Source organism: Drosophila miranda, assembly GCF_003369915.1.
Source record: "Drosophila miranda strain MSH22 chromosome Y unlocalized genomic scaffold, D.miranda_PacBio2.1 Contig_Y1_pilon, whole genome shotgun sequence".
NCBI classification, from domain to species: domain Eukaryota; kingdom Metazoa; phylum Arthropoda; class Insecta; order Diptera; family Drosophilidae; genus Drosophila; species Drosophila miranda.
This window is the reverse complement of record NW_022881603.1, coordinates 9437030-9458675: the sequence shown is the minus strand read 5'-3', so window position 1 is coordinate 9458675 and position 21646 is coordinate 9437030. Positions and strand designations below refer to the sequence as shown.

General features: G+C 40.3%; 1 pseudogene; it reads right to left on the bottom strand.

Moving 5' to 3' along the window:
- LOC117190884 overlaps window positions 1-16035 on the bottom strand; it is a 36834-nt pseudogene extending 20799 nt beyond the window's left edge.
- Window positions 16036-21646: the final 5611 nt, after the last annotated feature.

Sequence of the window (21646 nt, the reverse complement as noted above, 5' to 3'; positions counted from 1 at the left end):
TGTAGGGGGGCAGGGCCGGAGCAGACTCCGGGCTGGATGTCTGTTGCATTCACTGATGCGATTTCAAGAGCAAGAAATCAACTGAACCTAAGCGCCTGTTATGGATGTTTGTGTACATTATACACTTCTCAAGGAGGAGACTACTTACTCTCCATCTTCCAGAGAAGAAGGGATTATGGATTAGTAGGATCTACTAATACAGAAAATGTAGTGTATTGACACTCAGACTTAAGCACGCGTTGTCTTCAAGATTCTCTTTTATTCTATATCCCTTGGATGGTGTGACCGTATATAGATATTAATATAATACCTAACACGCCTCTCCTTAGATGTTTAATATACATGTCATTTACAAATCTATTTTCTTATAACAATTTGATTTGTGTACTTAATCTAATTAGCGTATATAAAATTTATGTGATTTCGTATTTTTCTTTCTTCTTAATCTGTTTAGTATTTGTTTCAGTGTTTAATTTGTACATAATTTGATTTCATAATTCCTTTCTTTATATTATTTTATTGTTAAATACGCTTTACTACCTTCCCTGCCTCACGTGGTCTCAACTCTCTCCTGGTGGGTGTTGGTTGAGAAACTATTTGTTCATTGTTGGTTTTGGAATTGTCATCTACTGAACAATTGCTTTCGACATCAGGTGTTTTCGCATTAGGCGATGTATGATTGTTAGTGCTTTGGTTTCTAATTTGATCCAGGTGACGTTTTATTTCTCTGTTATTGTTCGCCAAAATACAACAATACGAACGCGGGCCCAGTTGTTGTTTTACAGTTGCCTGAGTCCAGCTTGCTTTGTTAGGATTTTTGTAGTCCCTAACCATAACTTTTTGACCCTTTAAAAATTCTGTGCTTCGTCTACCTTTGTGATTTACAACACACTCAGTCTGTTTTTTATTTATTATGCTTTCGACCGTAGGTGGTTTTAACAACGAAAATCTTGTTTTTAGTGTACGACCAAAAAATAATTTAGCAGGAGATTCGCCCGTAGTACAATGAATCGTATTTCGGTAATCGATCAAAAATCTATTTAAAATTGTATTAAAATCTTGTCTTTCATTAGCCTTTATGTTTGCATATAGTGATTTCTTAACAGTCTTTACAAAATTTTCTGCTTGACCATTAGTCGCTGGATGTCCTGGAGCAGTAAAAATGTGATTAACACCATTGTTTTTCATAAACGTTTTAAAATCATCAGAAGTAAACTGTCGTCCATTGTCACTAACTAACACGTCTGGTAAACCATATCGACAAAATACTTCTCTAAGCTTGTTGATAGTAAACAATGAAGTTATTTCCTTCGTTTTGAATACTTCTGCCCATTTTGTATAAGAATCTATAATAACCAATAAATGAAAACCTCTAATTGGTCCTGCAAAGTCTATGTGTACTCGACTCCAAGCCTTTCCTGTGGATTTCCACGGTATTAACAGACTCTTTTCTGGACTTGATTGTAGTTCCTGACAAGGAATACAATCTCGAATTAATTTCTCAATTTCAGAATCCATGCAAGGCCACCACACATAAGAACGTGCTAACATTTTGGTTTTTACTATTCCCAAATGCGATGCATGAAATTCTGCTAAAATAGCTTGTCTCAGTTTGGTTGGAATTACTACTCTGTGTCCCCATAAGATACAATCATATTCCACTGAAAGTTCATTTGTTTTAGAGATGTAGGCAGAAAACTCGCTGCCTTTTAATCTTGTCTTCGAACCAGTGTTAATTGCCTCACAAACTTTTGATAATATTGGGTCACGTCGTGTTTCACGAGCTATTTCTTTGAAGCTAATTTTGAACACCTTTTCGGACTGTATAAAATGTATGTAATTATAGTCTTCGTTTGGTACAGCCGTTTCCCATTGAGGCATTCTTGAGAGTCCATCTGCTATATTTAAGGTCCCCTTTATGTGTTCAACTGTATATTGAAAACCTGACAAAGTCAGTGCCCATCTTTGCATTCGTGCAGAGGCCATCAATGGAAGTCCTTTCAGGTCTCCAAATATGCTTAGTAATGGTTTGTGATCTGTTCGAAGGATGAACTTGTTTCCTAAAAGATACTGTCTTAATTTACTCACACAGAACACTATAGCCAGGGCCTCTTTCTCGATTGTACTGTAATTATGCTCGCTTTTGGATAATGCTCTTGATACAAATGCTATTGGTTTGATATCTTCATTGCATTTATGTGATAAAACACCTGAAACTGCATGACTGCTAGCATCAGTCGTTAATACTAACGGTTGATCTGGGTTGTAGTGAACTAAAACTTGTTCAGAAGTTACTTCTTTCTTTACCTCTTCATATGCACTCTGACATTCGCGTGTCCAATTAAATTTGGTATTTTTCTTTAATAATGCATATAAAGGACTCATTATCTGAGCGAAATTATTGATAAACTTTGAATAATAATTTACCATGCCTATGAAAGCTCTAAGCTGTGATACGTTTTCCGGAGCCGGTGCAAACAATACACTCGCAACTCTATCATTGTTTTTGCTCAGTCCTATCCTGTCAATTGAAAATCCTAGGTAACAAATTTTGGATTTAAAGAACTCACATTTCTTGTCATTTAATTTAATTCCAACTGATTTCAGTTTTCTAAGTACAGCTTTTAGGTTTGAAATATGTTCTTGAAGATCTCGTCCTGTAACTGTTATGTCATCTTGATAAACCACAACTCCTCGCATACCCTGAAACAACCCTTCCATTGTTTTTTGAAAAATAGCTGCTGCAGTTTTTATACCAAATGGTAAGCGTTTAACTTTCAATAGTCCAATATGTGTGCTCCAAGTACACAAATTTTGAGATTGCTCATCTAAATTTAGCTGATTGAAAGCATTTGACAGGTCAAGTTTTGAATACAGTGTACCCCCTTCAAGCGCTGCAAAAATGTCGTCTATTCGAGGTAGTGGATACTTTACGTCGACTAAAGACCGGTTTAATGTAACCTTATAGTCACCACAAATTCGTATGTCACCGTTTGGTTTTAAAATCGGTACCAAAGGTGTTGCCCATTCAGAACTAACAACTTGCTCTAAAATTCCATCATCTATGAATTTTCGTAACTGCACTTCAATCTTTTCTTTCCATGCTAATGGTACTGACCTAGGCTTGAAAAATATTGGTTTTGCATCTTCTTTTAATAGTAACGATATCGTATTCGTAGTATATGAACCTAAACGAGGCTCAAAAACTTCAGCAAACTCCGATTTAATCTGTTCTGTAATTACAGAATTTGGTTCATTTACGTACACATTGTTCACCTGCATTAACTCAAAATTAAAAGCTCTCAAAAATGTTCTACCTAGCAAAGGTGGACTCACTGCATTGGTTACAACAACAACAATTTGTTTTTTTAGACCTCGATATTCGATCGTTGCATCGTACTCACCAATAACTTTGATTGAATCTCCATTGTAATCTACATATGGAACTAGACATTTTCTAAGTGGTCTGCTGGTATTTAAGCTTTCGTAAAATGTTTTTGGAACCAATGTGCACGGTGCACCAGTGTCGCAAGCAATTTTCGTTATGTTTCCATCAATTTTTACAGGTAAATAATATACTCCATTAGTTGAGGTTGTATCAACGCTATAGATAGAAAAGTTATAATTATCATTATCAAAATTATTATCAGAATAGGTGTCATGTTTTGTTTGAGATACATAATTTACGGATTTTTTTGATTTATTTTTACAAATGCTCGCCAAGTGACCTGTTTTTCCACAGCTGTGACATTTGCATGCCTTATACTTGCAATTGTTTGAGTTATGATTTCGCCAGCCACAGTGTGTGCATGGCTGCTGCTTCTTTTCTCTGCCAGCGTCGCAGTCGTTTTCGCCGTCGCCGTCACCGTCGCTTCTGCCGCCTCTGTAACTCACGTTTCGGTTGCCCTTGAAATGACTTCTGCCGTTGCTCTTTGCTTGATCTCTGTTCTCGCCTCTTTGCCTCTGCCATTGACTAGTCCCGTTCTTTTGATGCATGTAGTTGACGTTGTGTTCTGTCTTCCTTGTGCTGATCTTCGTCTCCATGATCATCGCCTTCTTGAGTGCATCAGCCAGAGTTAGATTTTCGTCTTCTTCACATATTCTTTCATATATAGGGTTGGGAAGGCTCATCACAAATTGGTTTAATACAAACGCTTCCAGATTTGAGCCAAATTTGCATTCCAATGCCAATTGTTTAACTCGAGCATACCATTCCGCTACAGTCTCATCTTCACTTTTTGTGGACATGTGAAATTTTTTTCTTTCTCTGAATATGAGTGTAGGTGGTGTGTAGTGTGTTTTTAAAATTTCACATAATTCTTTGTATGCTTTTGATACGGGTGATACCGGATTGCACAAACTATGTAGTACAGTGTAAGCCGCTGTACCGATCGACTTCAACAAAACTGCCTTTTTTGTGTTTTCCTCTTTCACATTCAATTCGCACAAATGTATGTCGAATTTTTCCTTCCAAATGCAGAACGTTTCTTGGTGTGGCGAAAACTCAGCAATTGTTGCCATTTGATAGAATGTTGGTGCTTCATTTTTCGTCATGTTGCTATTCATATATTATATGCTTTTTTAACATGTGTATGTATATTAATACGTTTTATTTTATGCTCGTCGCCAATTATGTAGTGTATTGACACTCAGACTTAAGCACGCGTTGTCTTCAAGATTCTCTTTTATTCTATATCCCTTGGATGGTGTGACCGTATATAGATATTAATATAATACCTAACAGAAAAGTAAATAGGGTAGCGCTGAAAGTTTAGCAATATAAAGTTTTGAGAGTAAGTTTTGGGAGGAATCGCTTATCTTCTTCGAGCATCCTATATTTAATTTGAAGGCACTCGCTATGTGCATAGATCAGGCAAAGTTTCTCAACTATATAGATCTACATAATTTAACCAAGTTTGATCACAAACCGGCCACTATGGCTATCAGATGGGTGACATATAAACTACTGTATCCATGCAAAGCTCACAAGGGACACTTTTATGTGTTTCTTCATCATGCTCCCAGATATGATTTCAATCTATTACTAGGAATACAATTGAGGGTATTTGAAGTTTCGTTGCTCCAGCAAATCCTTCCTTCTTGTTATCTCTGGGTGTGTGTGTGTGTGCCACATCCTTTGCCAAGGCAGTCCTGGCTCGTTGTCGATGGCTTGACTGTTGCAATGTAAATAACGAGCCGCCTCAGTTGCCTCAGTGGGGCAACAAAGCAAACACTGCGAAGATGTCGCTACTGCTGCACTCTCAGCTCGACAGCGTCAACTTTTCTGCATCAATTGCTGGCATTGGCAATGCCTGATGAACACTCCCCGCCTTACTCCTCAGCAGATCCGCCGGCCTGACAATAACTTGCCACTGAGCGGCACACAGAGGGGCACATTGAGAGATATGTATGCATGTACAATGTACTTAGAGCTGCCAGAATGCTGCATGCCAATATATGGCTTCTGTATATTTTCTGTGTAATCATATGGAAAAGTGAATTTACGAATTCCACATGAAAGTTGCAGTCGTTGTCCCTGCCATATCCATAACACGAAACGAGGAGCGAAACGAGAAGCCAAAAGGGATTCTTTTGTTTCACACATTTGCATACCCAAGAACCAAATTTATCCAAAATATAAGAAACAAAAAAAAGAAAATACGAATGAAACCAAATGCTTTGTCTGCCTTATTAGCTCTTACCCCATGCCCCATGCCCCATGCCTCGTACTCGACTTAATGCTGATTACAATTGAGAAGTTGCAATACATTTGCATATTTCACTCACTTCGACAACTATCAACCTTGCCACTTGGAATATATATATTCTGATAGATACGCAGAGTCATGCTGACAGCACGATCCGCAATTTGTGGACGGGCAAAATGCAAATTGTTCAAACAAAATCAATTTGGCTTTGCTTAGTTTTAATTGCTGTCAGATGGCCGGGGAAAGTGTCTGACTTTTTAATTGGAAACCCAAACATTATGGCGAATGGAAATTTTAGTATTTCGACGAGCATACTCGTACATTCGGCTGGCATACCCATAGCTTTTCCCATTTGTTGTTTTCCATTTCTTTTGTTTTCCCTTTTAGCGGAATTTAATTAAAGTTACACAAACGATTACATGGCAGCATTTTTTTTTTTAATAACATTCCTTGCTTGCCTCTGCCGCCAGGATTTCTGATTTCTGATTTCTAATTACTGATTTCTGCACTCAAAGGATTCTGTTTTATTGCACAAATATTTTTGCTCAAATCGAATGAAGCAAAAGGGGAAAATTGCAGTTTGGAATTTGACGTTTTATATTAAATAAGGCGAGAGACCCTTCAAAGGATTCTCCTCTATCGCTTTTCAGAGACTAGTAAAATCATTTTAATTGCTTGCGTTCCTTACCTGATGTCGGATCGGGCAGTTCTCCGGTGATTTCGATGTGCAGCTCCAGGAAGCGCTGTAGCGTTAAATTCGTTGGAAAGGCCTGCACGCCGTTGTAGGGTATGCGATGTTCGGCACGGCATTCTGGGCATTTCACCTGAAGATTGGAAGGTATTATTTGGATTAGTCTTGCTTATTCGCACGTAGAAAATTAACTACATCAATTCAAAGCTTAAAATCAGATTTAATGAATGATTCTTTGTATCCTTTGAGCTACCTTAAGGCTATCAAAGTTACTTGGTTCTTCCCCAACATTCCACTAAGATGTTAGTTATCTTTAATTGATATGCCTTAATCTTCTTGTACTAGCTGTGCGCAACTTTAAAAACCTTTCACATTTGTCCTGATTCATGTGAAGGCATCTTGAGTGCGTCTTTTCGTGAAGTTTCTTCATCTCCTGTCAGCCTTCAACAACAAAAATCAATCTCTCTTTGCGGCTTTTGCAATTCGCATGACAGTTATTGCAACTCTCTTTCTACCTTTCTACCTATCTATCTATCTATGCACGAGTATCCGTGAGTGGTTGTCTGTATTTTACCGAGTAGGGCCAACACAATGAAAATGCTTACCAATTATTTGCGTGGCGGTGGCTGAAACTAGATGCATCATGTTCCAATGACATGGCATCAATTGAGGTTCAACAAAACTAGGACTCTGAACCCGAAATGGATAGCGAGCAATTTAAAGATCCAGAAAATGAGCCAAAAAATCAGGAGGAGATTAGGTCTAGTAATGACATTCTTGTAATCCCAGACACCAATTCACCCAGAAACAGTATAAGACAGAAACAATAAACATTGTTTGGTGAAAAGCAGTGTTAAAAAAATGGCATAGACTCATTAGTGTATGTGTGTACATAGAAAGGCAAAAGAACAAGTTGAACAAATTCGCATTGTGTTTTTTTGATTAGATTTTTGCAGCGAATCGGACCGTTGCCGTGGTTTAAAGTCCAAAATAAAGCAGTCCCAACGGATCAAGAAACACAAAAGCGAACGGAGACTCAAGTGTGTATACCAAAAAGTGCGTATGCCAAGCCGCACAAAACCGCGAGTGTGTATACCCAAAAGTGTGTATACCAAGCCTTAGAAAATCCCGAGTGTGTGTGTGTAAATAGCAACTCGGAGGGATACTTAAAAGAAAACGAAAAAACAAAAGAAAGACACGGACAACAGTATTGTCGTCGTAGTTGCTTTGTGCATGAGACGATCGACAGTTACAAATTTTGCACTGTGGGACAATAAGTATAAAAAATGAGTGGAAATATGAATTTAAATATTGAGAATCTGGACGAAAACAATTATAGCACATGGGAAGTTTTGATGAGAAGTGTTCTCATACAAAATGATTTGTGGCCAATCGTCAGTGGTAAAATTGAGCTTAGTGAAAGTGCAACAAATGAGCAACGTGCGAAAACACCTCCTTGTGGTAATAGATGCATTCACTAAGTTTGTCAAATTGTTCCCGGTTAATAGTACCAGCACGCGGGAAGCGAAGGATGCCTTAAGTAAATATTTTGATTTCTATAGTCGCCCTACTAGTATAATATTAGATCGTGGGACCTGTTTCACCTCGTTAGAGTTCTCTAGTTTTCTGCAGGAGAGAGGGATAGAGCACATTAAGGTAGGTACAGGTGCACCGCAGGCGAATGGCCAAGTGGAGCGGGTGAATCGTGTTCTTACTCCTATGTTAGGAAAACTGTCAGAGCCCCTTGAGCAAGCCGATTGGTATAGGTTGATGAGCAAGGTAGAGCACGCCATTAATAACTCCGTTAACAGCAGTACGAAAAAGACACCTAGCACATTGTTATTTGGAATACCCCAGAAAGGACCCGTTGTAGATGAATTAAACGAATACCTAGAGGAGAAGTTAGCGTCAGAACTTAGAGAGTTGGAAACTATAAGAGAAATAGCAAGTGAGAACATACGGTTGTCGCAGAAAATAAATGAGAAGATGTATGCCCATAAACATAGAGCCCCATTAAAGTATGAACCTGGTGACTATGTAGCAGTCCGGCATGTGGACACAACACCGGGGATCAATAAGAAGTTCGCACCAAAATATCGAGGACCGTACAGGATCAATAGAGTATTGGATAATGATCGTTATGAGGTTGTCGACATTGAGGACTGTCAGTTGACGCAAATGCCATTCCGAAGTATACTAGAGCCAGCAAGGCTTAAACCCTGGGTAGAGCGTAAGGATAAAACCATGGTCTCATGTTGTTAATCGATGAAATAGTATGTTAAGTAAGACAATACCGAATAAGAAATGTTTAACCAACTGTATGCCTTAGTGTGTAGATCGTGGGCGATCTGTAGTCAGGTTGCCCGAATGTAAGACATGAATATTAGCTTATAAGATTTGAATATTAGTTTAAGATTTCCTCATCGATAGTATTATAAGAAATACCAATGTACTCGATATATCGATACTTGTCCTCGACAAGTGTTCCAACACACATTCATTCGAATACGACGATCAAGAAAGAAGAACATATAATAAAACCGTGCTATTAAAAGTTTACATAGTATATACATATGTATACTGATTTGATTGATGCTTAATGATGATGATATCCTTACCTGACGTCGCACGTAGTCCACCAGTCCCTCCATGCAGGGCTCCATGCAGAAGGAGTGCTGACATGGCAGCAGCTTCGGTATGCGATACCTGTCCAGGCATATGCAGCACGTCAACAGCTGCTCAAATTGCTCCATGGCTCACTGTGTCCCCAAAACGAAGCGAGGACGCACGCACACATAGAAAGATAAAGGAAGAGAGACAATCATTAGACCTGATTCGATTAGACCAAAAAGATGCTGTCAATTTGATATTCATATCATTATAAATTCACTTTCTCTCCCTCCTTAAGCTCATCATAAGACAACAGACAGAAAGACAGTCAGTCAGTCAGTCAGTCAGACAGTCAGTCGGTAAGCTCGCTCCCAAAAAAATCCACGCCAAAAATCCGATTGGCAGGAAATTCTTGCATTTGAATGAACACAGCCGTGGCAGCCCCCAAAAGTCATACAATAAATTGACCATTTCGTTGTCGTATTGTAAGTCGCGGGCTGCCATCGGAGCTTGCCCCTCCCTGTCGTCGGGCTTCATTTGGCCCGGCCAAAATACACTAAGCCACAAATCTTCTTATGGCTGCTTCATTAAAAGCGGCTCCGACAAGTTTATTTACAAGAGACCGATATTCTGCTGATGTTTCGGGTTGCGACCGGTTTAATACGCGCAGGAAATCTAATGCAATCTCCACATAAACTTTTAATGAGTCATACGAGACACTCATTGAAATTGGTATCCAAAGATTTTTGGATATTTCGCATTCAATGGGTTATTACAACAGTTGAGATTAATTTTAAATTTGAAGATAAACAAGGAAATATGAAATAAATGCATTAAATGCAATATATGTATGCACCCTTGCTTTTCTCTTTTTATTCAAAGCTCCTTTATAATTTTTTTCGAACTTTAAGGCAGACAAATCCAGAATGAAGGACATGGCGGAGTTTTTTCTGTTACCTCTGCATGAAATTTACCAAGCTCTTCTATATTTATTTTCGGACAATTTTCTCAGTAAGCCCTTAAATTCATTCCGATGATATCGCTCTTCAATAAAGGATTTTCCCTTCTCGTAAGCTACAATTCCTCATAAGCTCGAGTGCGCCTTAGCCATGTCAATTGCTCTTAATACGTCTCTTCCTGCACCTCTTGCGTTGAGATTTTAATAATAACGAGGGGGAACGTTGTGAGTGGCTGCGGACACCGCAACTCTACGGTTATACCCGATACTAAGTCAGTATGGCTAATATTAAACGACACGACAAAGAGTGCGTGCGAGAGAGACAGAAAATCAGTCTGAGCGTGACGTCGGGCGCTGCGTAGCCACTGCAAATTGATTTGTTCCTATTGGCTATAAAAATGATCTGATCTAAACCAGATTCAGCAATCTGATAGATATGGTCGTTATCTATGATTCTGCGTTTTTAGTTTTCTCGAATGTGCAATATTGTGGATGCAACAGATTTTCGTTCTTTGTGTGGGCGGAAGGAGGTGGGGCGAAATTTTGAGATACACGTTTTATAGTAAGATCTAACAGGAGTGCGGATACCAAATTTGGTTACTCTAGCCTTAATAGTCTCTGAGATTTTTGAATATCCCCAGATTTTCGTCCTTTGCGGGGGCGGAAGGGGGTGTGGCGAAATTTTGACACAAAATGGTCAAGGTCCGATATCACAGGAGTGTGGATACCAAATTTGGTTGCTCTGGCTTTTAAAGTCTCTGAGATCTAGGCGCTAATGTTTTACTCTAAGCAAAGCCGCCTATGCTACGTGTGTGTTAGAGAGAGACAGAACGATAACAAAAAAGGAAATTGTTTTCTTGATGCTGGCTATAATAATAATACGATCTAATTCAGATTCCGCAGTCTTAAAGATATGGTCTCTACAATTCTACGTTTTTGGTTTTCTCATATCTTTAAAATTGTGGATGTCACAGATTTTCGTCCTTTGTGGGGGCGGAAGTGGCCGGGGCGAAGTTTTGAAATATTTTTGTAGCAGTGACATATCACAGAAGTCTGGATCCAAAACATCGTTGCTCTAGCTCTTATAGTCTTTAAGCACTAGGCGCTGAAGGGGACGGACAGACGGACAGACGGACGGACGGACAGACAGACAGGGCTCAAATGACTCGGCTATTGATGCTGATCAAGAATATATATACTTTATAGGGTCGGAAACGATTCCTTCTGGACGTTACACACATCCACTTTTACCACAAATCTAATATACCCCAATACTCATTTTGAGTATCGGGTATAAAAATGACACACATATCTTAAAGAGAGAAAGAGAGAGAGGCAGGCAGCGCACAGAAGAGAAATTCTGCTCATACTCGTATATACATATAATGTATAAATATAAATGCGATTTTGCGCTGACTGCCCAAACGGTTGTCGTGCCCAAACCAGTGCGCACTTCCTGCTCGTAAATATACGTATGCTATGTGCCCAGATAGTGGTATTATTATGGAAGCATTTTGTTGTATGTTTGTTGCTACGGATATTTAAGTCATCAATTTAATGCGGCCAAAAGTTCAAAATATATGTGACACGCCTCTGCCACGAAAATTGTTGTGCTTGTATCCATACGTCCGACACACGGACATATGCGAAAGCTGTGCAATTAACTGGAAAATGCGCTTAAAATCAAATTGAATAGAAATTTTGTCGCTAGCAGAAATTGTGCGTACAGCAGAGCGGGTCCTGAATAGAGGGGGTGGGAAGCGGGGGGGGGGGGGGGGGGGGGGGGGGATGTGTGGCAAAACTAATTTAGCCATTGCATTTGTGAATGGCCCGCTGAAAGGATTAAAATGAATAGAGCAGAGCTCTGCTCTCCGGCATAATGGAAACAACCAGCGAACTCGTCTCCCGGCGATCTCTGGCAGACTCGAGCTCTGAGTTAAATCTTTCGGCGGTTCCCCCAGCTATGAAAAGAGTTCAGAAGAGAGGGTTGAGAGGGTGTCAGCTGGCATTGAAAAGCTGAAAGGTCTCCCATGATGCTCGTGTGTGGCTGAGCGCAGCCCGTATAAGTGTGTAAAATATCTGATAAAATTCCGTGCAACTCCAAAATGCTTTTAATACGCAGCAAATTAGGCGGAAAGTGGATAGCGGATGTCCGCAATGAATGTGTGGCATTGGATGACAAACCAAACGGATAGTTCCTCTAATTAGTCTATAGATGAGGTTGTTTTTCTTTGTTTTCCTCGAGAGATCGATGGCCACAGTTGCTGGTACAACAGAAAACAGCAAGAGATTCATTAACCTTGGGTGGGTTAAAATTAAATCGAGTTATGTGAGCAGTGTGAGCGTTAAACGGTAGACAGGAAACGGAAATGCGGCAAACACTTGACCCTCAACAAATTGGCATGGCTCACAATGCGCTGCCAAAAGAAAAACTTAAACTGACACAGACACAGAAATGGGTCAAACTCCTTGCCGTCGAGTGACAGGCAGCGGACACAGAGCCATCATCACCATCATCAGGAGCAGCAGCAGCAGCAGCAGCACGCAGAAAACATTGAAAATTGAAATCAACACAAATAAATTGAAATGAATTCGATGAAATTTGGGTCACACTAAACCGCAGCCAAACAGCCAACTCGTCTAAAAACCCCACCAACAAAAAAGAAAAGGCGGAGAAGGAAAACTCACCAATAGAAAATGGAAAATGGGCAAGCGTTGCTGCTGGTGCTGTCAAAGCGGCACTCGAAGGCAATCATAAAATGCAATTGGTTTTTCCTCGTTTCTCGATCCGGGGCACTTTCATTAAATGTGTGCGCGACTTCCGATTGATTTATATTTGCTAAACTTTCAATAAATCTATATATAGTATATACAAGTTGTTTTTTTTTTTGTTTTAGTTAAAGTTTTGTTGGGCAACGCGCCTCGTAGAATTCGATTGGAAATGTAAAAAGCGACTGAAGGCAAGTGAAAATTGCCAAGCACATGAGCCAAGCAAAACAAGAGCAGTCTATAATATTTTAAATATATACAAATCGTCTCTCACTCGCTCTCACTCTCTCTCACTCTCTCTCTCTCTCTCTCTCTCTCTCTCTCTCTCTCTCTCTCTCTCTCTCGCTCTCTGTGTATCTGCAGACGACCATGTATCCCGATATGAGAGAGAGAAGCAAAACAAAATGTGCGATCGTCAGAGAAACGCAAAAATATATATGTGTGTATATCTATAGGTGCAGCCCATTAATGAGATACAGAAGATACAAATACTTTACATGTAAGAGTTCCTCTGTGCGTGTGGCTTGCGGCTTGTGGATTGGAGATGAAGTTCTCTCGAAGAAAGCATTTCTAAGTGCGGCCAACTTATTTGCTTATCCGTCGGATACCAATTGGTCCAACTCGTATAATCTATGTACACACCGCTGGTTGACGTCATGAAATGAGTGTGTATTAATTTGGCCACACGCCGGCATTTTCCATCTATCCCATGGCTGCGGAACGGGCTATTTCTGCGTGCGCCTCTGTATCTCGCTGTAACAGGCCCTAAAAATAAACTTCATTGAAAATTGGAGCGAGCATTGGTCGGAGAAAATGCTCTACTCAACATTCCACTTGTGCCACATACTGCTAATCTCGAGTTGGCTAATTGAAAAGTTTTCACTTTCCCCGACACTTTCCCAGTACTCCCTTTCGGGAGCAGGGGAAACCTTCGTTGAACAGCAAAAATGTTGCTTCTCAAGGTCGGAACTTTGTCACGACTCCCGCTGCCAGTCTCCCTTTTGGGAGTGGAAATGTGTTGGCTAAAAATAGAAGCCCGCTAGCCCGGAATTCACTGGCTGCAGATTGCAGAGGGAATTCCAAAGATAGAAATGCAAAATATTTTCGTGCTATAAATAAGTGGAGCAGACAGATCCGAGCACAGATGCAATCGAAACTTCTGCAAAGGAGAAGAAATCAAGTGAAATTTATACTCTTTGGATAACTTTAAATATTCAGAGCCGTTCAAATGGAACGATGGTCATCAACAATTACTTACATTTTCTGCGCTGTTTCTGCTTTTGCCTCTTCTTCGACTGGGCTTCCGGTATCCGAGGCGGCCTTGGGCGGGGCCCTGCTGTTTGGCTCTTAGCTCTGCTTCCTGCCAAAAAGAGAGGAGAGAGGAGAGCGTAGAGAGTGAGAGTGAGAAGTGGAACCGAATTAAAGCGATTGACAGTGCCAAATTTGATGATTAATCGACTGAGCTCTTGGCCGATGCTTTACAGGAACCCAAACAGAAACAAAGGCCTGCTTCTGAATGATCAGTTCCATTTCGCCAATAATTTGGTACCTGCCCATTGATATGATGGTCATAAGCCGCATGGTGCCGACTTAATTATAGTGCCACAAAGGCAGCCACAGTCAATGCGATAATGAATGCGTTTGGACGCACTGCACAGCGGTGGATTGTCAGTGGGTGCTCTATGAAGCTGCATAATGAAATTGCGGCTGTGCTCAAAGCATTGTGCAGAGTGGCGGATAAGCGCCTTGAATGCACCCATGAATATGTCCAGGTTAATGAGCACCCCACCAGTGCGCAAATTTCATTGGCAACAATAGGCGTACAATCGTAGCAATGCCCATATGGCAGGTGTCATGGCGCCAGAGATGAGTTTAATTTACCCCCAAGCAAAGGAGAAGTCGTGTTCAATTAAAGACAATAATAGCAGGCCGTTTGCAAGCTTGTAATACACTGCTTCCATTCTCCGAGGCACAATTCAAAAACAGACACATTTCGAGTCAATAATTTAATTAAAGTTCTGTTTTGGTTCTCAGAAGATTACCAAGAAAATTGAGAGAGTAGTTTTCTAATTGAACCCACAGGCTTAACCAGAAGTTGGCCAACGACCTTGAACTTCCTCAGAAGCCATGACAACGGAGGAGAGAGTGGAATGAAAGAGGCGAGTGAATGGTCACACTAAAGCATAATGAAAAAGCGTTGCCTGCTTTTCGGCTACCAACAAAAATCCATTGCCAAATGCCATGTCATCTTTTGCATTTGTTTTTTACCTCTCGAAATGAAAAATGAAATGCAATTGCAGATTGCTGTACACATCTCATGGTGTATACTGAAATAAGCGACACAAAGATATTAAAGGTGAAAATGAAGCCACAAGCAAATGGGAAATGGGAAAAAAGAGGGAACAGCGAAACAAAAGAAAACAAGACAATCGATGATAAGAGAGAGAAAGAGCCCAAAAGACAAAAACAAAACAGCAAACAGCTGGCGCAAAATATAATCAGAAAAGCTCTGAAAATGTCGCTGATTGAATCGAACTAAAAATAAGGCAACAACGCGGCGTATGAGCAATGTGGTGCCCCTGCCTGTGTGTGTGTGTGTGTGTGTGTTTGCTCGTATCTGTGTGGGCAAATTATTGCTATGCTTTTTGATGAGCACACTACACTACAAACAAACACACACACAGGGGGATCCTCATATAGCCATAGCCATCTATATACATTATTGTGTCGAGCTTAATAAATTTCAACGGCTACAAAAGATAGAAATTGCCAAGAACGCTACTGAAGAAATATGAAAATAAATTCTGACAGCTTTTCACGAATGAGGGCGAATGGTTAGTGGCAACCAGGTGACATTTTCACGGCTTTCGTTCTCTATCATTCACACTCTCTTCTCCCTCTCTCATTTGCACACTTTTTCACTCGTTTTTTACATAATCAACGGGCATTGAATGCGCTCAGCTCATCTCCATTTGAATGGTTCTCCAAGAATTGTTTGGCATCAGGCATCAGCCATCACTCACTTGGTTTTCGCACTGCAATCTGAGGATGTGTCTCGTAACTTTTGCAAATTTATTGAAGAAATGCCTTTCACTGGCTTCATGTTCAAACGATTTTTGATTAGAAAAACACTCGCGCTTCGATCACGAACTTTATTTTCACAGAGAGGTTGCAACCTCTCGCGACACGCGACAGGTGACAGATCTATGGATAGATCCTACCACCTCTCTATATGTATGGGCTTATATATGTAGTATATATAGAGGTATATCGAATTCGGGTATATCTATTATCGGCGTATCGGTCCGCACGTCCACTCGCGAGCGTACCAGAAATGAAAATGAATGTTTGACTCTGCGATGGCAAACTCTCAGCCGCCAGCTGATGATCAGCCGTTCTTGAGGTGAATCTTTATAAATATAACCTGCAGAACAACAGCAAATATTTCTGTGTCTTCTTCCCACTTTCACACAGATAATTTTGTTGTATTTCAGCTTCACCCGACCCCAACGAACCTGTGTGGTAAATCTATATAAAGTCTCTGTTGCTTCAGATACGCCAGCGCCTATACAATAATTGTCTGTAGAAATTTATCGTTTTACAATGTCGCGTAGAAAGTCCAACAACATATATACATAAGTATACACATGTACTATATATACACTACTGGCCAAAAAAATAAGTACATCGGTGTCGTGCTAGTTTGTTACGGAATAGCTCGAATGTTTGTAAGTGTATGGATGCCAATTGTTTATATTTGGAAAGTTTAAAGTCTAGCCAAATATTTAAATCAAAAATTAAAGTGGGGAACCATCTTAATAAAATTCTATTCATACATTTTTGCAGAATGGGCATTTTTGGTCTGGCCAAAATAATAAGTACACTGGTGTTATTTATATATTTGAAAGGATTGGATAAGGATTTGGTCAAAGGATTGTTGGTTTTTATTGAGTTCCTTCATATTTAAGTACATGAGAGTTAACAAAAATTCTTTAGATAGGCCGTACACCTGAAGAATGGAAGTTTTCCATAAGTCTTCAAAAAGAAAGGAAAATTCTCCGGGAAATTGCGAAAGTCTTGGACGATCGGTATTCGTGGTTCAGAATACTTTAAAATCTAAAGTGCTTATTGAAAATCGAGGATGGAAGAAGAAATCTTTACAAACAACGGATACCCGCATCATCAGTCTTACAAAAAAGGATCAGTTCATGTCTTCCAAGGTCAAATACGCTCAAATTGGGAAAGAAAAAACAGGTCTGATGGTTCGTCGGAGACTTCAATATATAGACCTAACAGGACGTATAGTCCGAAAAGTTCCCTTATTCCGAGTAAAAATTTTGAAGATGAGGCAAAAACTCGTTGAAAATCATTTGGCATGGTCTGGGTCAGATGGGTCTTAAAAGTGGAATAATATATTATTGAGAGACGAAACAAAAATAAATCTTTTTGATAATGACTCCAGAAGATGTATACAAGGACCCAAAGGCAAAGAATTCGACTTCCGGTGCACAAAGAAAACGGTTAAGAACGGAGGCTGATGTATAGGTATCTGAGGCTATTTTTCTTGGCATGGCGTTGAGCCGGTACATCGCATAACTGATCGTGTGATCCAATTCGGGTATAAAAACATATTGACAGACATTATACAACCTAATGCAGTGGAAAACATGCCCTTGAGATGGGTCTTTCTACCAGAAAATGACCCAAAGCACACCTCAAAGGTGGTGAAGGTTTGGTTTACGGAAAAAAATGTAAACGTTATGGCTTGGCTAAGTCAGTCTCCTGACTTAAACCCATTTGAAAACCTCTGGGGTGACTTAAAACGTCGAATTGGTAAAAATGCTTTTCGGAAAGAAAAAGAATTGTGGAGAATTTGTGCAAAAAACGAAGTGTGAGATTTCAGTGGAGACTTGCCGCAAACTTATTGCTAGTATGCCAAGAAGAATGGCCGAAATCATCCAAAATAAGTGTGGCTAAATAGGATACTATTAAAAGATTATAAATTATAAGAAAAAAGTGTAAAAATTTTGATACGCTTTTAGTTTTTCGCTTTGGAGAATTGCTGTACTTATTATTTTGGCCAGTAGTGTATGTAGGAGTGCAGAGCTCATTACTTGCTATTGTTCTGGCTTATTCCGCAGTTTCTTTCCTGACGACCATACCATGGAAATTTCTCTTTCCTGGGTCCAGCCACAGCGTCCATCCGTCAAGCATGAATCATTTAAGCAATTTTCATAAATATTTATAGAAATGAAAGGCATTTATGTAAAGGACAGTGTATCAAGCAGTTAGCACTATCCCATCTAAATTAACATTTGAACTTAAGATACCATCGATAAGACCTAACCGATATAACCAGACTTAACCGATGTTTAAAAGACCTAACCGATAAGGGGTTATCGATACGGGAGTCGGTTGTTGGAAGTAGAAGCAGAAAGTTGAACAAAAAGTCGGAAGAACAGACTCATTAATTGCACATCTTAAATCATACACTTTGTACTCTTTTTCGAAAAACACTATTAATAAACGATACATTATTATTAATCTTACATTTGGGGGCTCGTCCGCGTCGAATAAAGAGCTCGGAGTGTGTGAAAAAGAAAAACAGAAGAAAGCAGAAGCTGATGCAAGAAGAGGATTGTTGAAAAGTTGTTAAAGTTGTTGTTTGTAGCTACATAAAGTTGTAAAGTTGTTGTTGGTGGCTATAAACATTAAGTTGAACAATCCAAATTCTGTGAGCCTAACAGTAGACACGGAGTTTAATAAAAGATCGGTCGTTTAATTCGGTTGGAAAATTGTGAAATTCATTGTCGAGCCGCAGCGTCGCCTTGTCCGTGCGCAGTACGTACACAAGCACAAAAAACACGCACAGACACGTTGTGTGTGATACACACTTATGTATAAACAGAAAAGACAAGCACTCGTCGGGTACACAGACACAAGTCGAAAAGAGCCGCAAAATGATGCAAACACCGCCGCCGTTGCACTGGAAAGAGAGAGAGAAGGAAGAAGCTGTACCAGGAACGTCGCGCCCGAGTGCAAACGAGATGAAAGATTTTGAAAATGCGGAAAACAATACTGATGACAAGATTGATCAAATGATAAAGTTGCTAAGTTTGAAACTGCTTTGCGATGAGCAACGAGAAATGAAGATCGCTCCAGATAATTTTACAAAAGTTGTGAGCGATTGTGATGGAAAATCGGTTCCCATAGAAAAATGGTTTGAGATATTCGAAAAAAATGCCGACGCATATGAGCTTACTGAAAAGCAAAAGTATGTGCAGGCCAGAGGAAAAATGACCGGTGCAGCTAAGCTTTTCCTTGAAGCTGAATGCGTGTGCACCTATGAGGAACTCAAGAACGTATTATTGGATGAATTCACATGTAGCTATAACAGTGCAGACATTCATAAGATGCTGCAAGAAAGAAAGAGGAAGAGTAGTGAGTCGATGCACGAGTACTTGCTGCAGATGAGAAAAATAGCAGCAGTCGGACATGTTGAACCCGCGGCTGTTATAAGCCATATTGTAAACGGTCTGGACCTAAGAAACGAGTATAAGTATGCCATGTATCGCTGTAAGACCTTCAGGGCCTTGAAAGAAGAGTTCGATATCTATAGTCGTTTGAACATATCGGAGAAGAAGGGCAATAACGAACAGCATAAAACGAGTTTCAAGCAGCAAAGTGGGCAAAGCGGTAAAAAAGAATATTTCTATAACTGTGGGTCAGGAGAACACAAACGCAAAGACTGCAAAGCCGAAACAAAGTGTTTTAAGTGCAATCAGAATGGTCACATTTCGCGTAACTGTCCTTATGAAGCTGATAAAGTTGATAAAGTTCGCGTCATTTTGGATCGCAGTCGCATGAAAAAATTCAAATAAACGGCATTGTTTTTGACTGTCTTGTGGATACAGGGTCAGATGTAACCATAATCAAAGAGAGTATGTTGAAGACCATGAAAAACGTTAAACTTTTGAAGTGCACAACTATGTTGCGCGGTCTGGGTCAGATATCAACAAAGCCTGTTGGATACTTTAATGCAGAAGTTAGCGTGGATAAGTTGCAGACCACACAGAAGTTTTTAGTAGTCCCCAGTAGCCAGATTGATTTCGACGCACTTTTGGGGCATGATTTCATTAAAAAGTTCCGTTTCGTCGCTGATATGCAAGGATACACGTTTTTGAAGCATGACGCAGATCCTGTGCCAACAGATGAGCATGCTCTTATATATAATGTAACTGAAGAGTCATCCTTTGTAGCTCCGCCGCAATATCGAAAAGACGTTGAACAGATGATAAGAAACATTTACCAATTCAATTCAAGTCGTATACGGCCTTTGTTACAAAGGAGGGATTATTCGAGTTTAATAAAGCGCCTTTCGGATTCAAGAACTCGCCAGCTGCGTTCATTCGGTTCGTAAGCTATATTTTTCAAGAATTAATCAACTCTGACATTATCCAGCTTTATATGGACGACATAATTGTTTACGCCGCGTCGCCCGAGGTATGCATGACGAAGACAAAGTTGGTCCTGGAGACAGCTGCGCAGTTTGGCCTAAAGATCAAGTGGAAGAAATGTAGCTTCATGCAGCCACGCATTAGCTTTCTGGGCCATATCATTGCGGCCGGGAGAATCTGGCCCGGCAAAGAGAAGACAGCAGCTGTCAGTCGGTTTGCTACGCCCAAAGACATTAAAGCAGTTCAAGCATTTCTGGGACTCACAGGCTTTTTCAGAAAGTTCATCCCTGGCTATCCACAAGTTGCCCGGCCACTCACGAATCTACTCAGGAAGGAAGCAGTTTTCAACATTGGCGAAGCAGAGCAACAATCGCTACAAACCTTAAAGAATCTGCTTGTAATCGCACCTGTATTACATTTATACTCACGAGAAGCGCCAACGGAACTCCACACGGATGCATCCAAAGAAGGTTTCGGAGCAGTTTTGTTGCAGCAGTTTGATGGCAATTTCCACCCGATTTACTATTGGAGTAAAAAGACTACACAAGCCGAGTCCAAACGTCACAGTTACTATTTGGAGGTCAAAGCTGCATACCTCGCACTCAAGAAGTTTCGTCACTACCTGTTGGGGATCAAATTTGATCTTGCCACTGACTGTGCGGCGTTTAAGCAGACAACAACGAAAGTAGATATACCCAGAGAAGTTTCCCAGTGGATTCTGTATATGGAGGACTTTACATTCAAAGCAGTACACCGCCCAGGGGACAGAATGAGACACGTGGACTGTCTCAGTCGTTTTCCGCAGACATGCATGTTCGTGACGACGGAGCTAACAGCTCGGATAAAGAAAGCACAGCAGGATGACGATTTCATCAAAGCCACAGTTGAGATCCTGAAGCAGCACCCATATCAAGACTACAAGCTTAAAGGAGGTCTTCTCTTCAAATCTGTAAATGGCAATGACGTATTGGTGGTTCCAAGGCTGATGGAAAGGGAAATCATTCAAGGATCGCATGAAGTTGGTCATTTCTCCACAGCGAAGACAATGCACTCAGTTCAGCAGCAATACTGGATTCCGCACCTTGAACGGAAAGTAAATAAGTTGATTACTAATTGTATCAGTTGTATAATTTTTAGCAAAAAGTTGGGCAAACAAGAAGGCTATCTTCATTGCATTGACAAGGGTGACACACCACTATACACGCTGCACGTTGATCATTTGGGACCAATGGCATCCATTGGCTGTCGCATCGACAGCCAAGCAATACAAGTACATTTTTGCTGTGGTAGATGCATTCTCCAAGTTTGTGTGGCTGTTCCCAACTAAGTCAACAGGTCACGAAGAAGTTGTGAAGAGGCTGAGAGATTGGTCATTTGTGTTTGGTTTTCCCAAGCGCATAGACAGCGACAGAGGAGCAGCGTTTACATCCAACACATTCAGCGAGTTTCTTAA